Source organism: Protopterus annectens, chromosome 9.part0, assembly GCF_019279795.1.
Source record: "Protopterus annectens isolate FY-2018-M chromosome 9.part0, PAN1.0, whole genome shotgun sequence".
In the NCBI taxonomy this organism is placed as follows: Eukaryota; Metazoa; Chordata; order Ceratodontiformes; family Protopteridae; genus Protopterus; species Protopterus annectens.
The window spans coordinates 1,809,069,197-1,809,089,030 of NC_056743.1; the positions used below are offsets into that span (position 1 = coordinate 1,809,069,197).

Consider the following 19,834-nt stretch of genomic DNA (forward strand, 5'->3'; position numbering starts at 1 on the left):
AGAAGCACAACTCCCATCCTCAAAACACACGCACACTTCATTGCATTAACAAAATTAGTTACACAGACATGTCAGCAGGGAGTTAAGGAGCACCCCCTTACAAGTAGTTTTAAAGTAAAGGAGGACAATTTTAAGTTGGTATCTATTGCACTATGGGTAAAAATGAAAGTTAAGTACTTGCCGTAATGACAGATCCATGTTGTCTTCTTTTCGTCCAGTTCAGACTTTCTTACTCAGCCTTGGCACCTTTAAACTTGTAGATACAGGGCTCTGACTCCTTCCTTATCCATAATTCCTTCTCTCTCTTCCTTAGAATACCTCAGACTGTGTTTGCTTATTATATAAAGAATTAAATTTCATGAAGGTTTGAGTACATACTTAAAGAAGAAGTAACATACTCATGTAAACAAGGGAGGCAACCAGTCGAAGTTAAGAACAAGACTCCCCTAGAGTACCATCCTTTCTTTTTTTTTCAAAACAGGTTTATTGTTTTAACATATAAGAGAAATATCATAACAATTTTATACAAGTAATTAAAAATAGGTATTATTATAGTACCATCCTTTCTTGAAGGCACAATAGATGACAATTTGGAATGGGGAAGGATGGAGGGATGTTGAACCAGACAAAAAGAAAACATGGCTCAGTTGTCATGGTTAGTACATAACTTTTATATCTGACATTGCCTTTTTTCATCAGATTCAACCTTTTAGACAGATTCCCTAGCTACCAACCACCTGAGTGGAAATAAGGAAGGATTTTCCTGAAAATGGTGAAGACAACAAAGTATGGGTTCTTAATCATACTTTCAATTTATAATGTGAAACAAAGTTGTGAACTCTAGACTAAGTGGCAGCAGCACAAACTTCATCAGTGGGTAGTCTATGCTGAAACACAAAGTTGCTACAGATCTTGCAGCATGAGCTGTGACATTTTTCCATTAAGGACAAGCACAATTTCTCACACACAAACATAATGCAATTTATGAGCCATGCTGAAAAAGTAACTTGGAAATATTTTGTCCTAGCTTAGCGTTGGAAAAGACAATAAATAATTGATCTGATCTGACTTCTAAAAGTCTTTAGTTCTTTGGAGATAGAACCTAAGTTGTATATGAACATCAAGCAGATGTAAAATGTATTCTCCTTTGTTGGAAAACTTCAGGAAGAAAACTGAAAGATTTATGGGCTGATTAAGATAAGTTGCAGATGTCACCTTTGTAAGAAAAGTGTGATTCATTTTCAGAAAGAGCCTATATTTACAGAATACTAAGTATGGTGGTTTGCAAGAAAGGGCTTGTAGTTCTTAAATTCTCCTTGCAGAAGTAATAGCCACTAGAAAATAGTTTTCCAGGATAAAAATGTTAGATCTGTTGAAGCTGCAGGTTTAAAAGGAGGTTGTATTAGGGCTTGAAACATCACAGTAATATTCCATGGAGAGACTGGATCTCTTATAGGAGGTCTGAGTAGAAAAGTCCCTTTTATAAAAGCCTTAGACATTTTCAAAGAGGCTATGGATGCCTGATTATAACAGACATGGAAATTAGAAATAGCTGCTAACTGTACTTTGATTGCAGAGAAGCTGGAACCTTTTTGGAACAGATTGGACAAACTGTCTAAAATCGTGGGTAGAAGTGCTGATAAAGGGTGCAGTCCTCTGCTAGTTGTCTATATACATAACCTTTTCCATTTACTTAGATAGACTTTCCTTGTAGTGGATTTCTGTGAATCAGTTAGGATATGAATGACTTTATTTGAAAGCCTGGCATCTCTCGCCACCGTTAAAATTGGAGGATGCAGTTAGCATTAAGGTTTCTGGATTTGGGACAGGATGCCTGGATGGGAGACATAGAAGACTGGTCTGTGTCCCAGTGTCCATGAAGGACACTAGAGGCAAGGCCAAATATATGGGAACCAAACTTGTCGGGGCCAATAACAGGCAACGAGGATAACACTTGCCTTTCACCTTATGGCTTTTCTGGATAATTTGCATTAACAAGGGAAGGGGGGAAAGGCAAATAGAAGACCGAGAGGCCAACTGTGAACCAGAGAGTCTCTCAGTGACTGACCCCATATGAAGGGATTAGAGTAAAGTAACTGCTGCATTTGTTGTTCACGTGTGATATGAAAAGGTCACCACAAGATTGGCCACAGTGGCAGAAAATTTGGCTTGCCACTGACTGAAGCAGGAAAATGTTTTTGCTTAGTTTGCCTGCTAAAACACTGGAAGTCCCCAAAATATGCATTGCTATTAGAAAGTGATAGTAGGACATCACCCATTGCCATACTCTCATGGTTTCCTGATACAGGGGATAAGATCTGGTTCACCCCGTTTTTTGATGTACCAGACTACTGTCATGTTGGCTGTCTGGATGGAGATCACATCTTCTTGTCGAAAGTATTGGAATGTCTGTAATGCTAGCAGGATTGCTCTCATCTCTAGAATGTTGATGTGAAATTTGGCATCGGAATGCATCCAGGAACATTTGAGAATCTTTCTTTAGTAATGCCCCCCCACCCTAAAAGGGAAGCATAAGTGGTAACTGCTACTGCAGGGGATGGAAGACAGAATGGGCAGCCCTCTGATAATTCTGGCATTATTAGCCACCACCTGATATGAGATTTGTATATGGGAGTCAGTCGAATCAGGGCACTTAGGGAGTGAGAAACTTGAAACCATTAGACTGACAAGGTCGGAGGATTCTCATGTAGTATCTGGACAATGGAATCAAACTAATTGTTGAAGCAATAAGTCCTATTAGTCCTAGAATTATGTATGCACTTGGAGATGGATGATGCAAGCCTAGTTTGACTACCTGTTGAAGAGAAAGAATTCTGGATTCTGGTAGTCTGGCTATCTGATTTATTGTGTCCAGGTGGCATCCAACGAATTCCTATGTTTTGAGTTAGGGTCAGCTGTTTCTTTGCTTGAATCACTGTGACTCCCACATTGTGAAATAACTGGAGCAAATGCTCCCTCTGCTGGACTAGTAGATCCCTAGTCGCGGCAGTGAGGAGCCAATCATCTAGATATAGGAACATCCGGAAGACATGCAGCCTGAGGTAGGCTATCACCTGTGCCATGCATTTGGTAAACACCTGGGGGGTTGTGTTGAGTCCAAAGGGCAGTGCTCTCAATTAGAAATGACTGACTTCCAGGCTTGTTTATTTTGATATGATGATAGGCATTCTGGAGATTTATTGAGCACATTTACTTGTCCTGCCTTAGAAGAGGCAAAGTGGACTGAACCATGACCATCCAGAAATTTGTGGGTCTATATCAGCTTATCGTAAGCTAATAAGAGCGAACGCTCTTTGATCGAACCCTAAATGTTGAACAACCTAAATAACGAAGACACGGAACAACGATTTTTTTCCCAGGGAAAAAAATTGCTGGGCCGTTTTCGGGAGTTTGCCATTTCCTCCACTGTGGTGCGATCTCGGAGTTGGTATATTTAAGTAGGTGGGGTGGGGGACACAGCTCACCACATCGGGAGTGTGGGTGATGAAGCCCCTCCCCACTTTATGTTGTGTTTTCATTTGTTTTTTTTTTTTTTTTTTTTTTTTTTGGGGAACAGCGATTTTTTTTCCCTGGGGAAAAAAATCGATGTTTCGTGTCTTTGCTATTTTGGTTGTTTGACGTTTAGGGTTCGATCAAAGAACATTTGCTCTTATCAGCTTTCGATAAGCTGATATAGACCCAAAATTTGTTTGTTTACAAACTGATTCAGGTGACTTGCAAAATTCACTTTAGGTCCCCTGTCTTTTTTGGAACTAAAAAATAACCTGGAATAGGATCCAGATTCTACATGGTCTTGGGGAACCTGCTGGATGACTCTTTTTTCCAGCAGCTTTAAGATTTCTGCTTCTGTGGACTCCATTTGACTGGGATACACTGCTGAAATCTTTTTCATTTTCCAAGAAGGTGAAACAAACGGAATACTGTATTCTCTGGTGATTACCCTTGACACTCATGAATCTACAGTGATTGCCTGACAGGTTTTCCAAGAAGGTGAAACAAACGGAATACTGTTTTCTCTGGTGATAACCCTTGACAATCATGAATCTAAAGTGATTGCCTGACAGGTTTGATGGTGTAGGGATAAGCACCCCTGACTGTCTGCAGAGTGTGTCAGTCGGGCAACTCTTTGAGGAGCGCTGGAAGAATTTCTCGGTAAAGGCATTGTAAAATCCTTGGATTTGTGGTTTGCCTCTGTCCCTGGGGTGATGCCCATTAAAAATGCCCCCTCCTCTGCCTCCAGAGGGTCTGTCTGCAAGAACATTCTGATTAAAAACCTGCGATTTCCTGAACCACACCTTCTTTCCCCCACTCTGATTCCTGGAGAAGCCCTCTGAGGGTTGGAGAAGTGAATTCCTATGGCAGACAGGGTCTTACCATCCTGTTCGCTCCTGGTGAGAGTTGTCTTAACCTTAGGCTCAAATAAGGTGGAACCATCAATAGGGCATTAAGGAAAGACATCTTGAAACCTTCTGCAAAATCACATCCAGGCATGGCAGCGTATGGCTATGCCAGTGCCTGCAGCTCTAGCCATATGATCAGCTGGATTAAACAGCAGATGCATGGATATGCTAAACAAGGATTGCAGGATAGACAGCTGGGATTCCACATTTTTTTGGATGTCCAAAGGCAAATTTAGTCAATTCCCTCTGAAAGTGTTCCACATGTGCAAGGTAGTTCAGTGCTCTAAGAGAAAAAGTTGCTAAAGCATAAGTCTGTTTCTTGAATTTATCCAATGTCCTTGATTCTCTGTTAGGGGGATGAACAGACATACTCTCTACAGAGAGTTTTTGTGGCCACCACCACAAACATAGTATCTTCCATGGGACCTTTTCTCCCCGTCTTTCATTGAAGCTAATATTTTATCCTTTTTTTGGGAAGAGGCTCCACCATGACAGGATCCTTCCAGGCCTTTCGAACTACCAAATCAATGAGAACACCAACGGGAGGAATCACCCAGGATGTAAGAGCCAGTTTCAAAAGCCTCCAGGAACAGACTCTTCTGGGGAAGGTGTACTGATGGACTAATCACCCCCTTTGCTTCATATTCCAATATATCATGAAACGTGACATCTTCAAGGGGGCTCTTGGAGAACCTTACCCTTCATCCAAGTCCATTTTTTTTGTAACTGATTTTGGTGAGGACTGTGTTTCCTCTTACATGTCTGTTTTCTGAGAACCTGTCTTGGTGGGGCTTCTGGAGATGGGTTTGAATCAGGCTGGGAGCTTGAACTGCAAGCTTCCCTGAGACTTCTTGAAGCTGACTGTCCTTGTTGACATGGAGGCACGAGTCAGAAGCAGAATCCATTAGAAGTCAGGATGGAGCCAAACAAGATGAAAGTACCCCTTCTCTTGGTCTGGCAAGTATCCTTTCAAAAGCCTCGAAGGCCAAGATAGCAACCAGATCTGAAGGGATCTCACTCAGTGTTGGATCCGAAAGAATCTCATGACACTGTCTCACCCTGGCTCAGAGGCTAACACTGCAGCTGAGCTGAACAGTGCCAAAGCTCCAAGGGAATGGAAAAGGGATGGATCCAAAAACTTTGAAGTGGGTCCATTCCTCCAGGCTGCATCATCATCATCACTTTGGCTCTAAGGCTCATTGCAATCTGATGGAATCAGAGTCGAGAGAATGGGATGTCGTCAGATTCACAGTAGTAAGCACTATCTGTGTTGACATCGGTACTCTGGGGATGCTCTGACCCAAGAACTGCAGTTTCAAAGGTCGAACTGGCATGGTAGACATTAATGAAGGGGTAGTTGATGCTACTCTTGAAGTGTCCTGAGGGGATGGCACTGAGATGACCCCTAGCTAGATCTGTTTTTGGAGGAATCTCTGCATCATCCTGTCAATATCTGCCTCAGTGATACTCCTTGAAGAACAAACAGATCAGCCCACAGAGGAAGATGTGGATGGGCGCCTCTCTTGCAAGATGGATGAATGCGGCCATGGACTGATCAGCTTCAGGGAAAAATGAGGAGATGGCGATGAAGAACGAATCCAAGGGGTATTTGGATCGGACTGTTTCTGAAATTTTGGTGTTGGACCCACTGGTACTGATGGGTCAGGTGACCGTTTTCTGGCCTTTTTGGGACTTATCTTTGGAATGTTGTTTGACTTTCTTTAGGTTTATCATTTTCTTTTCCTTTCCACTTGAACTTCTCCACAGATCTAAATGGTGAGGGAAAAGCAGACGGTTGACTGGAAGAGCCTGACTGTACTGGCAAAAGACCTTTAAGTACTAACTTCTCTCTTTGGCTCTGCAACTCTCTGGTGCTAAAGGAAGCACAGGCTTCACACTCTGTGTCCAGGTATGCCACACCCATTCAGTAAATGCAAAGAGAGTGACAGTCATGTTGCTGTATTTTATGACCACACCCTAAGCACTTTTGCAACTTTTGTCTGACATATTGCTTTACAAATCACTCTAGTACACAGAAAAGATTTTGTTCAAACCCGAGAAAAAAAGTTATCACTGTCTTTAAGAAAGTGGAACTTAAGGTCCCTAAAGATCTAAATAGCCAAAAGTGTAACATACAGAAATATTCTAATCAAGTTAGAATTTTTTAAGAATATAGAGGTTGACTTATAAACTGATACGATCTATCGACTATAAACTGTTATAGCCTATAAACACTAAGCTACAAACTATTATATCTTAATAGAATATTTTTAGGGTAGAAGTTAGGTATATATATATATATATATATATATATATATATATATATATATATATATATATATATATATATATATATATATATACACACACAGATACAGAACTCTCTCTGTCTCTCTCTGTGTGCATTTGCATAAAAAGAAAAAATATGAGCCTATGTGAACTTATCTCATAGTCTGATGACTTGGAGATCAGAAACCTTGATCATATGAATGTTCAGCACAGGTAGCAAACTAAATCTAGGGTGTTCTGAGGAAGAGAGAGGGAATTATGGGTAAGGGAGGAGTCAAAGCCCTGGATCCACAAGTTTAAAGGTGTCGGGGTCGGATCCACGACGGATCTGGATATCAAAGCTTGAATTGTACTAAAAAAGACAGCATCGAATCACAGTGATATCTGTTCGGTATACTAATCCCCATATGAATTTATATCTCTAAACCTATTACGTCCAGAATCATGAACAGACAAATTAAAAAAATAATCAAGGGCAAAGGCCTCAATCAATGGCACAGTTTTTTAAATATTGGTAGAGCAGACTAATCTGAAGTAAAAGAACTCTGTAAATGTAATGATTGCCTTTATTTTTTGAGACTTCCCACAGCTGACCCTCAGCTACTCCTGGTGCCCCTCCTCAGATTCAAGCCAAATGTTCTTTCAGACCCCATCTAAAATTTGTGGCTGCAGGGGAAACAGACAGAAATAAAAAGAGTTACATTCTAGTTTAGTTCTTCCTGATGCCAAGAGCTTTTTTTTAATGCCCTGCCTGATCCCAGGTCTGCTCACATGACATGGAACCACAGAATCCCTTGGATCATATCCCTCAATTGCTATGATTTAGGTTTAGTGCTATGATTTTGAGCCCTTATATTTACACTTGCTCCTCCCAGATTTAAGATGCTTCTCATAAAGTCAGACCTTTTTCACGGGAAGATACTTCATAAACTAAACCTATGCTGCGATTCTCTACTAGTAACTGTATAATGTCTTGCAGAAAGACTATCTTATTGCGAAAAAATAAGAAAGTGCTCCTCTTTCTGGCTGTCCACTATGACTTTTAAAGGTCAGTGCTAAAATTTATATTTTTAATGTGTGGAGGTTGAGAGGTATGTCTTGGGAACATCTGCTAGTGTGTTCATTCCGTTTTGATTAATGCTGTTATACTCCACATCCAGCCCACAACATATGAGAAGGTGGTAGCACTGTCCAAAACATCATTGCCTTTCCCCATGACAGGAAGGCCTGCAAAATGCCTCTTTAATCTCCTCAGGAACCTGCACTACTCAGACCCACTACTCTTGGTCTCCAGTTACAGCTCCATCCCTCAATGCCATGGAGTGTTTGTTATATGTTGAGTGAGTTCTATTAGTTCAGAGAACCACGTTAAGCCCAAATCAATGATGTCCTTGAAAATATGGGACAGCTGAGAAATACTCGTTCTAATTATAAATGAAATTTGGCACAATGCAATCTATGTAATTTTATTTTATCTTATGACTTCTGATGTTTACATATGATTTTCTCTTTTATTGGTTATTCGGCCATTGCAAAGGCAAGGGCTTGGTTTAGCCTTAATTTGTCTTCTCTATTACTATGAACAAGTCACTTAACCAGCCCACGCTGAATGTGGATAAGCACTCTATCACGGTTACCTACACGCATGAGTGTATCATATAGAAACACTGAACGCACACTTTAGGGTACATCGTGTCCCTGCAAAATACTAACCAGATGGGAGTCAGGAAGACAGTGAGACTGGACGTTGGGGGTAACGCACTCTTGAGTAATCGCGCTAACTGGCAGATTAGATCACGTGTTTGAATGCCGCGGGCGGGAAACGCAAGTTGGGCACGAAGCTATTAGTAAGGAAATGGCCTAGTATTTCAGGCATAGTTGCGACCAAGAACTGTGCGTTTTCCTTGTTTCTCACTGAAACCTGTAAAGCAGCCGCAGTGTTTAACTTACAGGAACTGTGGCATTGGAATACATTTATTTATTTTTTGTCGGTAAGTCAGCAGCCACGCTAGACCGAGTTTTGTTCTGGGCGAATGAACTTGGAGCGGCGGAATTGAACTAGCAAGGTGAACTTTGTCGGTTACTTATAGTTTTAAAAGATCTGTATTTGCGAAGTTTGTCTACCGATATATCAGCTGCCGCTTAAGAAATTTATATTATTAATTTTAATGATAGAAAACAACTTGAATCTACACTCGGGGAGGAAAACAGTATTTTGGTTTATGCTTATTGACATTGGAAGCTTTACGTTCGTAATTAATAATCAATGCCCTACTGTTAGCCGTCATAAGCAGCATCGCATTTGCAGTCTCAAGTTGATCATATAGATGTCTTTCGCTGTAACTACTTCACTCTCCCTCTTTTAAACAACACGTGCACTATTCGATGAGTATTAAAAATCGCAACATTCGAGACAAAATAAATCTTTTGAATTGTGAAATACTGTTTTTTTTTTCACTGACTGTTTTTTCTCTTTCTCATTGGGCCAATTGTAAATATTGTATATAGAATGTTACTTATTTATCTAGAAATGTAACTATAATTATTGTTATTCTTGGAAAACAAAATAAAATTGTTTGAGTAAAAAAAATGCAGCCTTCAGTAATCATAACTGGGAGACAGAGAGAGATCAGCACTTTAATACTTTTTATAATTCAAACACTAGATGCTTTTATAATTCGTGATGTGCTTTCATAAAGACTCTGATCAGTGCCGTAATAATGGAGGTACCAAATAAGTGAAACATTGTCATTGAGTAGCTTCCATCATCATCAACCTATCAACTCTCCAGATTTTTGTCGCATAATTTTGGTCTGTTCTTCATAACATTTGTGGTATTTCTGGCAAGCCATTGAGAACCGAAGTCGCAAAATAATGACATGGATTTGAGTTTCAGACTTCATTTCCTTAAGAAAGTTCATGCTTATACAAATTCTGTTATTTTAACAGCTTTCCGGTTTTATAGGGGCAATACATAAAAATCTGTCACTGATATTGGGCCTTTGTTCAGTCATATTTTTTGCTTTATCCAGATTTTTTGGATTTAGAGGTTGAGAGGGATGTATAGGCCTTAAAGAAACCTGACCACAGGTAACCCTACTGATTATTTTCTATTCCTGGTGTGTGTACATATACATATTAATATGATATGTGTGTGTGTGTTTGTGCGACATTATGATATTTTCTCCAAATAACATAATTGTGAACCTCAAATATGAAAAACTGACAAATCATCAATAAAAGAAGTAATTTTTTGTAGGGGTAAGCCCCCCTGATCCAAAATCCCCTTCTAATTATATATGTCAACTTTGGGATCGCATTACATTGGGAAAGAGCAACTTATTTATTTATTTGTTGTTTACTGAGAAATTCTGATTGGATGATAACCATTTTCAGAGGAGGCCCAATGAGAAAAGCTCCATTTGCTTACATTCCATTGTACTAAGTTCCAGTTAAACATAGAGTAGTTACATTTCTGTTTAAAACTATTGAGTTTTATCGGAGAGTTTTATTTGTGTGGGTATACTATTCCAGAATTTAGCAATGTACTGGGAGTAGAGCGAGTCTCCTGCAACATTATTTGACTTATTTGTAAGTAATAACAATTTGTCACTAGAGTGGAGGTCCCTTGCTGGACAGCAGTCAGCAATAAGTTATGTTGTGCAGGGCATTTTTCTAGATGACAAATGAGTTTGTAGTTAGTTGTGAATATGTTTGGAAGTAGTGTAGTTCAAGCCAGCTTTATTAATCAAAATTCTTCAATATCCTCTCTTCCACGATCTCACAAAAGAGTTGGTAATTTTTTAAGAGTTCATTTTTGGTCAGCTGAACTGGCTTTTTTAGTTTTCGACAAAAACATTGATAATAGGTAAATCCTCCTCCGGTACTTTTCCGTTAATGGGGCAACAGCTTTTCTGGCCTCATTTTAAAGTTTCCCTCATTGTGCAACTGATCAAGCTAGTTGTATTTGCTTCACGTGTGAGGCTGAATATGGATTGTAAAACAGACCAGGCACTTCCGTGGTTGCATAAGTATTCACTGCAGCTTCTTTTCATTTATCTCATTAGAAACAGACTAGTCACATTTACTACTCCGTTAACAGGGCAACAGCTTTTTTGGTCGCATTTTACTGTTTTCCTCGTCGTGCAACTGATCAAGCTAGTTGTATTTGCATATGTTTCTTTGCTACATTGTTTTGAATAATAGTAAATGTGAGTAGTCTGTTGTTAATGAGACAAATGAAAAGAAGCTGCAGTGAATACTTATACAGCCATGAAGGTGCCTGGTCTGGTTTAAATTCGATACACGTGAAGCAATACAAAACGGAATTAGTTATTTTAAGGACTTCTCCTTGAAGTCATAGATCATTGTCTGCTTGGTTGGTTATACATTGCTACAGAGGGAAAATCGATGCAGACTCCTGATCATCATAGAAATAGAGTTAAACACAACTCACAGCTTTTAAGTAGCAATTCAATTCCTTGACGGTGGAGTCATCTTCTTACAATGCTCTCAGTCACACACATGTTAAACAAAAAAAAAGAGGCACAATGAATTTCAGCACTCTGATGTTTTTGATACTGCATGTTTATGCAAATATTGAGAATGAATGATGTTTCCTTATGACTAAACAGTTGACGAGGCCAAAAAAGCTGTTGCCCCGTTAATGGAAAAGTACCAATCCTCCCAATATATATTTATATAAATTGGGGTCTGCTTAAAAAAAATTGAAAACCCAAACTTCAGTGTCACTTCTTTCACAAAATAATTGAAAAAAAATTGGCAAGAATCTTCTCATGCTCCAATACACAACCTCAGAGCATGTAACTAAACGAGAGCAAGCCCCTCTGTATCCCCACATCCCCTACTATTATATATTCCAACTCTGAGATCACACAATACCAGGGAAAGGGCATATTTCCCAGCCCTGACACTAGCAGTCTCAATGAACTGTTGATCAGCTGTTTTGCTAAATTGTCTGAACAAAATAGCTGTTGAGCATTCCAGCAGTTAATGAAAATGAAACACATTCCTTATATGTAGTGGCTGTATAGTGATTATATTAGAAATCATAAACTCTGTTTTAATGAGCTGTATATGCTATATTTTACTGCAAAAACCTGAGTGCTGCACATATAATTAGGATTGTGGCTATTTAGCAGGCAGATAGAAGCTATGTAGAAGTAGTGTAACTGCAAGTTATGCCAAGGAGAACAGTGTGCTGCTTCTATGGCAAAATGGGAGGCGTAGACGTTTTAAGTAGTTCTGGAGTCCTTTTACTGTCTTTTAAAGTAAGTTTTTGAGTTTGGGTACCCTTTTAGTTCCAGTGGTTAGGTTTTAAGATTTAGGTTAGATAGAGAGGGTTAGGGAGGGATTTTGGGGATTAAGGACAGCGTTTTAGGGTTATGGAAGGAGTTTTTATGTTGTATTTAAGGAATGAGTTTTATAGGTCAGGGATGGAATTTTAATGTTAAGAATGGAATTTTAAGGATAGGGGCAGAGTTTTAGGGTGTGGGAGGGAGTTATAACATTAAGGGTAGAAATTAACAGTGTTAAGGTTGGTACATTTAAATGGTGTTGGTTGCTGATAGCAAGCAGGCATAACTTGAATTTGCATTCCAGGAAGTAAGATATGCAACCAAGTTACGTCTGCATACTATATGTAACCATCTCCTATAATCAGTTTAATATGGTAGTAAAACTTGTAAAGTGAATCATCTGATGAAGTGCAACTTAAAACCAAGATCTGTAGAAAACAATGGCAAAGACATTTGCCACTTCTAGCAAAGCATTCTTTTGAAAAGAGTGGGGACACTTTTTAGAACCTTGAACTGAAAAAAAGATGTGGAGTAACAGATACCTCTGACACAGAAAGCCATGCAGCAGGAACTTACACTTATAAATGTCTGATGTATTGAAAATTGTCTTAAATTAAATGTGAAAAAAATGCAATATTGTCAAATTTGGTAGACAAAGCATCCCCCTGGCATATAACATTGATAATATTCCACTTCGAAATGAAAATACAGTTAGAGACCTGGGTTGCTAATTCTCTCTCTTTTGATCACCATTTAGTATCAGGTGTCAGGAAATAATTTTTGTGGGTGCAGCTGATCACTAAGGGAATATCAGACAAATATAAATATATTATTATCTGTTTGTATTCAGCAGTAATTACAGTGCTCCATTTGGGAATATCTCACCAGACACATTAAACAGTTAGAAAGGCCCCAGAGCTTCCTAACAGAGATGATCGCAGGCTTAAAATCATTAAGCTACTAAGAAAGACTAGAAGCATTGTACCTCTTTTCTGTGTCTTAGAGGCTCCTCAGAGGAGACCTATGCCTTACTTCCAAGCGATCAGAGACCCAGTTAGAGATCTCTGAACATGGGTTGATAATTCTCTCTCTCCTTTGATCACCATGTAGCAACATTTGTATGGAAATCCTAGTTCTTGGTGCACCTGAAGACTAAGGGAATATCTTCCAGATCTAAAGATGTTATTATCCATTTATATTCATTGGTGATTACAATGCTGCCTTTGCGATGTATCTCACCAGATATATCAAACAGCTAGAGAGACCCGAGGGGTTCTAAGGGAGTCGCAGGATTAAAATCTCTCTCTGCTACTTTTTAATCCATACACCTAAATACTTCATCTTATCATGTTTCCATAAATATGGGTATTCCTGAACCAATTTGTGTGTAGGCACATGGGTTAGCACTGTAACCTTTGTTTTATCTTCATTTATTTTATACACTGAAACAACTTGAAACTGTCTCAGAATGTTCCACAACACTGAAATGTCCTTTTCTTGATTTATTTGGTATAAAGTAATATATCATTTGCAAATAAAGCCAATTTTTCTAGAAAACACTGTGATGCCTGTGCACTGGCCCAGTAATCAAGGAGCCTCAATCCTCACTACTAGCACCAGTGAGGGGCATGCACATTGGCAAGGATAACAAGTACACACACACACAGTAAAGTACAATTTCCCTTAAGAGCACACAGAGATCACAGTCAGTCCGGGGCTGGTTTCTCCCTTTCTCTCCAGATCACATATAAGACTCCCCACTGGCACAGCTATAGAGTGGAGTCCTTAGCCAGGCTTCCAAGCCAAGTCCTCCCAGTGCTACCTCTGTCCAACCAGTGCTTTGTGTCCCTTCCCAAGTAGCTGACGCTCACACACACACACACACACACACACACACACACACACTTTGAGATGATTTATATACAAACACACAGACACTCCTGGGGAAGGCTGGCACAGGTTCACTAGGTATTCCCCTTCTGCCCAGGCTATAAGGTAGTAATCCACTGCCACCAGAACCCCTAATATCAGCTACTAATAAGGCCCTTCCCAAAGGGTGACCAATTTCGCTGTGTAATAATACTATTATCCAATTAGTAAGTGTGATCGGTGGAGTGGCTTGGACAGTATCACTATATACATGCAATGTACTCTAGAGCTTAAATTATCTCTACACAAAATAGACACAGTTGAAAAGGTTTAAAATATTTAATAGTAAATAATAAAAACACAGGATTACTCTCCTCAATTCAACACAGTGCTAGTCAAGAGTTTAGACATCACATGAAAATGCTTAAAATAATACTGTAGAATATTCTGAATATTCTGACATAAATATAGAAAACAGCTAGACTACACTTACTATTTGTATCTATTTCTAAGAGAAGCAATTTTCTAAATAACTTACATACATACAGAGTAAAGGCAGAGTACTAGGCAGTGGATGTTCTTCAGACAAAATCCAAAATGCTCTTTTCTCTCTCTCTCTCTCTCTCTCTGAGAAAGTCTTAAATTGATAATACATCACTGCTGACTCATTTTAGATTATATCATTCTTGACACTTCTGGTTCCCAGGCTACCTGAAACTCTAAAATCTAATGTTGTAAATCTTTGTTTATTCATTACTATTAGGACCTCGGTTCTATCCTCGGAACCAGTATGGCCATTTCCAAGCTTGTGCCAGCCAAAAACTCTCATCTAAGACCTACCCATAATGTCCCTCTCCTAAGTACTTCAAATCTCGTTTGCCGTGTTCCTAGTCAGATGTGCTAACCATCTCTCTTAAAGCTAAGTAAAAAATTGTTAATTTTAAGATAGTTTCTCTTCAAAATTATTTAATTTTTAGTCAAGTTAGCTTTTTCTCACTGTCGCCTATAACCTAAGCCTATTTCCTACCCTTTTCCTTGCTAATTTAATTTTTACCTTTATTGGTACTGTCCCTCTCTTCTGACTTTGACAGGCCTTTCCTTTTTACTAGTGGTATTTTTTTTTAAAAAATAACATCATTGATATTTTCTCCCTTAATTTTTCTATAGGATGGTCTTGTTGCTTTACTATGTCTGACAAAGCTAAGTTGGGATTTAAACAGTGTGACACGTTTGGACGTAAGATGCCTAACTCAGAAACACGTTCATTGTGTCTACTGTTTGGGCGTGGATCATATTAAACCTGACTGTGAATTTGTGCTAGTTTTTAGCAATTGTACACTAGCAGAACGTAAAAATAAAGTTATCTTAAAAAGAAACCTTTTTCAGAGGCTCTATCTGGGTCGGAGGTCTCACCCCCTCCAAAGACCAAAACACATAAGGAAAAAACGGATTACTCAAGACACCTTTTTCAGAGGCTCTGTCTGGGTCGGAGGTCTCACCCCCTCCAGAAACCAAAAAAACATAAGGACAAACGGAGTCACTCAGTTCCTGTATCTCTGTCAGTTATGGAACAGAGTCGGCTTCGTGCTTCGCCAGCGCCCTCGGCGGAGACCTCTTCAGCACCAGGTTCTGTGCCTTCTCCCTCGGTGACATCTGTGATATTCACCCCTATTTCAGTTCTAACCTCGGCACCACTGACTTCGGTGCCGTCCTTGGATCCGACATCAGCTCCGATGACTGAACCTGCTTTGGCACCATCCCCAGCCATGGTGCAGACAGTTTTTTCGGCTCCATCGGCTCCAAAACTCGAATACCTGCCAAGAACAAGATACTTCCACTCCGGTGCATACTGTCTCGGTTCCGACAGCAGTGTTTTCCTATCAGCACCATCCACACTTGCTGCATCAGCTCCGGTGGAACTGATGCTCTCCCAAAGCAGTGCTTGGACCATCCGTACCTTGGTCCCTAGCCCGGCACCTATTTTATCGCTGGTGCCGTTTATGTCCACAACTCCGACGGCTTCCAGTTCTCTCAGAGCTCCTCACCTGGAGGTGGGCACCTCACAGCGAGGTGTAACCCCGGTTCCGAGGTTGTCCCTCCGGGTTCCGGACTCCCATCCCTTCTTAGGTGGGCCTGCTGTACAGATCATGGACTCGCAGTCAGCACCAATGACATCAGTATCAGAGCTCTCCCCTAGCATGCACCTCTCCCAACCCTCTATTTTGGGACCCTGGGCACGGGAGTCACAAGAACCCTCTTTGAAGGGAACCCCTTCTCTGGAGTCCTCCTCAGAAGATCCCACTGGGGAGCCACCCAGGAAGAAACGGTGCAAGACGAAGCACCTTGATTCACTGGAGAAATCTGTCACCAGAGACACTCATTGTGATGAGGGGGAAGGGTCCACACGGTCTTCCCCAGACGACATCCCATTCTGAGACATTCTCAAACCTCTGAAGCAGTGGAGAGACTGGAAGTCCTATAACCCTTCTTTTGAGGAATCTGTGTTCCTGCAGGCCTTCTGTGCCTGGCCATCTACTTCCTGGGTGACTTCCCCAGCAGATGACGTTGTTAAAATCATTGTGCAGCATGCCTGGAAGGTCCCAGACAACGTAGAACGTGTCCCGCAGAGGCCAGACAAAAAAATTTATCTACACCTGAAGACCAGCCCCATTGGTCTTAGCAGTTGACAGTTGATTCTATGGTCATGGCGGCGGCCACCAAGAGGGAACTGGCAGAAGATAGTTCCACTGTCCATCCTCCAAACAGAGAGTCCCGGACCATGGACAGACTAGGGAAACGGACCTATGCTTCAGCGACATTCGCCTTTTGATCGCTGTTCCATCTGGCACACTTTACTCGCCTCCAAAGAGACCTAATTTCTGAAATGTCTCCCTCTTTGGTGGGGTACTGCCTGATGAGGTGTGTGATACTGTCGCCTCTGCCACTAGCTACCCTTGAATCCATGTTGAACTCCTTGATGCATTTGATATCTCACTCCACCGAGGGGGCAGCTTGAGCTGCCGCATCAGGTGTTCTCATGAAATGTAATGGTTGGATGCGGTTGTGTGACTTCGCAGACCCCTTTAAATCTTCCTTTGTCAATGCACCTGTCGACTAATCTGCACTTTTTGGACCCAAAGTATGAGACACACTTACACATAGTGAGAAAGACAGAAAGACCTTGTCAACTGTGGGCATACACCTTTCCAACCCCCAGAGGTCCTACTCCAGGAACCAGAAGGGAGGAAAAATGTGGTTCAAGAAATCTTAAGGATCTTTTCGCGACACTCGTGGTGAACAATCCCCCCGGGGCAGAGGGGGCAACTCATATGGAAGACGTCCCTTTCGGGATAGAGTGGGTCTGCATAACCAGGGCGCTAGAGATTCTTTCTCCGGCAGACCCTGCCAGCGCTCCTGAGCAGCAGCCTGATTGCGTTCCTCTGGAAGCAGTCAGGGATCGTTTTTCTCTGCATCTACCAGCCTGGCATCTTATTGCTACCGATGTTTGGGTGCAGAGAATAATATCCAGAGGCTCCCAAATACCATTTGATTTAACTCCCATCCCCGATGTACCACCCAATCAGAGGTAATTAGCAGCCTTAGAAATAGAAAAGCTGCTAAGGAATAGAGCCCTCCATCCAGTACCACCAGACCAGACAGGATCCAGGTTTTACTCAAGGTTCTTTTTAGTGCCAAAAAAGACAGGGGACTGGAGACCAATCCTGGATCTCAGCCTATTGAACAAATTTATCAAACTTCAAAATTTTCGGATGGTCACAATACAGTCCATTCTTCCCTTCCTAGGGAGGGATAACTGGATGTGCTCTATAGACCTTCCAGGATGCGTGCTACCACATAAAGATGGATCACCGCTCCCAGAGGTTTCTCTGCTCCTGGCTGGGAGCCATTCACTACCAGTTCAGGGCACTGCCATTCGGTCTCTCGACAGCCCCTCGAGTGTTCACCAAATGTATGGCAGTTGTGGTAGCTCATCTTCGACTACAAGGATTTCAGGTGTTTTCTTATCTAGACGATTGGCTCCTTACTGCTCCGACCAGTAATCTTGCACTCAAGGTCTCGCTCTCCGCTTGGGGATTACAATCAACAAGGATAAATCTCAATGTCTCCAACGAAGACACTGGAATTCATTGGAGCGGTCTTTGACACAACATCCTGTCAAGCTTCTCTTCCCCCTCACGGGTTTTCGAACATAACACACCAAATCCAAGACCTTCTTCTCAGACCTATGTACCAGCATGTCTTGTACAACAACTCTTAGGCTCCATGGTGGCTGCCATTACGTTGGAACCACTGGCGAGACTGCACATGAGAATCCTACAGTGGCTCCTTTCTGCACAGTGGTCGTTGCCAATTTACCCACTCGGCCACATGTTATGTCTTTCAAACCGTTGCAAGGAAGAAATGTTATGGTGGATGAACCCACAAACAAATCTTTGGTGTCGTCCATTCTGTCTTCCCCAGCCCACGGCCACGGAGACCACAGACGTTTCCCTGTTATGGTGGGGGGGGGGCATTTCCAGGGAAAGACTTTCCAAGGCACCTGGTCCCCCATGGAGGCCAATTTGCACATAAATGTCCTGGAACTGAGGGTCGTTCTCCTAGCATTGCAAATGTTCCATGCGTCCCAACCCTCTGGGACCATTGCAGTTCGGTCAGACAACATGTCAGTCGTCTGGTATATCAACAAGCAAGGCAGAACCAGGTCTTAGCCCCTGTGTTGGGAAGTCATGAGGATTTGGCACCGGGTGATATCTTTCAACCGCTTCCTTATAGCAACACACATTCCTGGGAGTTCCATCCTTATTGCGGACAATCTGAGCAGGAACATCCTGATGCCTCACGAGTGGTCCCTGAACCCTGTAACAGCGGATCGGATCTTCCAACGCTGGGGCAAGCTTTGCTGCGACCTGTTTGCTTCTCCCCCTAAACTACAAATGCAGAAGCTACTTTGCCCTGATCCCCCCTCAGGGGGAAACCACCGAGGGATGCTGTAATGCACGATTGGCCACCAGGTCTTCCTATGGCCTCATCTGATTCACAGTCTGTGAATCGTGGATCATTCCCAAGACCTGTTATCTCATCCTCAGGGACTGATTCATCCGAACCTGCACAGTCTCAAGCTCACAGTTTTGTTCCTTCACTTCCAGTGATTGCCAGGCTGCCTGACATCCCATATCCTGTATCCTGTTTGTGAAATTCTTCTGGCTTCACACAAACCTTCCACTAGGAAAGTTTATTCTAGTAAATGGACTAGGTTCTCTATTTGGACCAAATATCAGAACTTAGACCCTTTCTCTATGCCCATTCAAAAGTTCCTACAATACCTGACTACTGTTTTGCATGCAGGAGCCGCAGCTTCGATCACTGTACATTTAGCAGCTATCGCCAATTTTCATAATGATCTTGATAATTCTTCAATTATGTTACACCGCCTATGCAAGACCTTTTTGAAAGGAGTATTACATGTTAAACCTCTGGTCAGGCCTCCCTTAGAACTCTGGGACTTGACTTTGGTACTTCAGTCTCTCACAAGTTCTCCTTTTGAGCCTTTTGAGTCGTGATTTGCAATTTTTGTCATGGAAAACCTTACTTCTAGTAGCACTTACCTCAGCGGGAAGAGTGTCTGAGCTGTAGGCTTTTAGTGTCAAGAGTCCTTACTTGATCTTCTACACGGATAGGGTGTCCCTTCATACTGACCCTTCTTTCTTGCCCAAGGTAATTTCTGGCTTTTCCATTGACCAGTCTGTTGACCTGCCGGTTTTCTTCCCTCAACATTCTAACAGAGGGGAGTACCTTTTGCACACCCTTGATGTGCATCGGTAGCTTCATTGTTATTTGGACAGGACTAAATCTTTCAGGAAAACAGATCATTTGTTTGTGGCCCTTGCAGGACCCAGATTGGGTAAACCTGTTTCC

At 41.5% G+C, this 19,834-nt stretch overlaps 1 protein-coding gene across 2 annotated transcripts in view; it reads left to right on the forward strand.

Moving 5' to 3' along the window:
* The first annotated feature begins 8,440 nt into the window (after positions 1–8,440).
* Positions 8,441–19,834, forward strand: part of SYCE2 (synaptonemal complex central element protein 2) — a 384,804-nt gene continuing 373,410 nt past the window's right edge. The window contains exon 1 of one of the 2 annotated variants that reach the window (XM_044084679.1): positions 8,441–8,776. The gene's annotated coding sequence lies outside the window, so the exon portion shown is untranslated. The remainder of the gene's footprint in view (positions 8,777–19,834) is intronic. The other variant, XM_044084680.1, reaches the window with a different exon arrangement.